Source organism: Suncus etruscus, chromosome 8 (genome assembly GCF_024139225.1).
Source record: "Suncus etruscus isolate mSunEtr1 chromosome 8, mSunEtr1.pri.cur, whole genome shotgun sequence".
Classification (NCBI taxonomy): Eukaryota; Metazoa; Chordata; class Mammalia; order Eulipotyphla; family Soricidae; genus Suncus; species Suncus etruscus.
The window spans coordinates 76,337,075-76,339,364 of NC_064855.1; the positions used below are offsets into that span (position 1 = coordinate 76,337,075).

At 33.5% G+C, this 2,290-nt stretch overlaps 1 pseudogene; it reads left to right on the plus strand.

The window, feature by feature from the left end:
- The first annotated feature begins 1,052 nt into the window (after nucleotides 1-1,052).
- LOC126015970 (coenzyme Q-binding protein COQ10 homolog B, mitochondrial-like) lies at nucleotides 1,053-1,644 on the plus strand (annotated as a pseudogene).
- Nucleotides 1,645-2,290: the final 646 nt, after the last annotated feature.

Sequence of the window (2,290 nt, forward strand, 5' to 3'; positions counted from 1 at the left end):
TAGGTAATTATTTTGAAGTGATTCATTTTAGAATTAAATATTCTGAATTTTAAAAATATTTCATATTCAAAGAAAACTGAGTAAAATTAAATTTATTAATGTTACTATTATTATTGTTAGTGTTTATAAGTTTCAGTGAAAATTTCTCTAACATATAATTCTAATAATTATTATAATATTTAGATAAAATTTTAATAAGAAAGACTATATTCTCTTTCTATTATTTATTTTCTTATAAATTAATTGACATGTGACAAACCAGGTCACATTATATGCTACTATTATATTTGTGTTTAGTACTTATTTACTTCCACATATTTTTACATTATTTTATTCTATCAGATTAATACATCTAAAAAAGCAGAACTTTTATTTTGTTGCTATATGACTTGATTAGAGATTAATCCTTTTGGTTCTCAAGGGAACATATAAAATCTGCTTGGCTGCATGCAAGAAAAGCATTTTACTAAAAATGTACTGTATCTGTGGCACAAAAGCAGGCAGTTTTCTAATGCTTTTTACACTGTCCTGTCCTTAGAAGTTAGTCTTGTATATGTATAGGAGATGCCCAATAATGCTTTCTTATAATCGTTGCATCATTATTTTAAGATATTATTATTAGTATATCTGCCAATATAGCTTTATAACATAGACTTTTAATATAATCTCATTTATAGAATAAATGGTATTTGTAAGAATAAAATCTACTTTTAGTTTTTAAAATGTTTCAAATATAAACTGAAGTGAGTCCTATCTTTTACATCACTCTAAGCTAAGGTCCAATATTAAGTTTCAAGTTAAAAAATTCTAGCTATGGCTGGGAGGTGCCGTTGCCTGGTGGCCTGGTGTGAGAAGGAGGTGGAGCCCTGCGGTTGGTCCTGAAGCTGGCAAGGGAGATGACCATCTTCTGTAAAAATACCATGGCAGCTTGGACTGGCCAGAGGGTCTTGATGAAGGTCGTGTGAGGATGCTCTCCCAAGTAGGCAGAATTGACCATAGAGCCCGCAAATGCACAAAGACCCTCGTGGAACGACAGATATTTAACTTCTATAATGATAAGCAGAACTTTTCCTCTACAGACCCCAGCTTTGCCAAAGGATATATGTGCAAGAAATTTATTCAAATTTGCTGCACCACTAACAAACAAAGGAAATATTCAGAGAAGAGGATTACCAGATACTCGATGCAGGAAATGTATGATGTAGTATCAGGAATGAAGGATTACAAACATTTTGTTCCATGGTGTTAAAAATCAGATATAATATCAAAGAGACCTGTATACTGCAAAACACGATTAGAAATTAGATTCCCACCTGTATTGGAGTGGTATATACCTGTAGTCACCTTGGTGGAAACCACATTTGGGTTTCCACATCATCCTGTTCTGATGACTTTTCAACCACTCGGCGAAAATTTAGGGTTTTAGTCTAGGTTTTACAGGTTACCCAAGAAATTGTACCTTGGATTTTTCCTTTTTTCTCTCCCAAAATTTGCTCCCTTCTACACACTCAGCTTTCCACTTTATTTTTTGATAAAATTGTAAAGCAGATGATAACTGCCTTTGAAAGAAGAGCTTGTAAACTGTACGGTCAAAAAAAAAATATCCCGCGGGAATTAGTGCTCCATGAAGTTCATCACACATAAAGAAAAGAAGGAACTGGTCAACACTTGGAACCTTTCAATTTACTTAGGAAGTGTTTTTATCATTTACTCTAGAAGTTAGAAAACAATTGTTAAGTCTAACTCTTATATATAAGCCATTTAAAATTTGTACTTGAAATAGTTCAAAATCTGGTGTACATAAAATTTAAAGAAGCTAGAGATATAGTGTAGTGGATATGGCACTTGTTTTGCACATGTTGAGCCTGAGTTCAATCCCTGGCATCTCACTTGGTCCCCTGACCAACACCAGATCTAATTCTGAGTGAAGATACAGAAGCCCTGAACACCGCTTGGTATAACCTATAAACCAAAACAAAAATACATAAAATAATTAAGTGTAATACAAAGCGCATTAGCCTATCTACAGGTGATAAAAATGCTGTCACTGTTGCTTAAAAATGACCTTCTCTGAAATAACTTCGTTGAAATACAATTTTAGGACTGGAGTGATAACACACAGCTTTCATGGGTTCAAACTCCAGCATCTGTTATGGCCCCCAAAGCCCACCCAGAGCGATTCCTGAATGCAGAGCCAGAAGGCTCGAGCATGGCCAGGAGTGATCAAATATATATATATTAGTATAGAATATATATTATATATAGTATGTATATGTATAGTATTCTATGA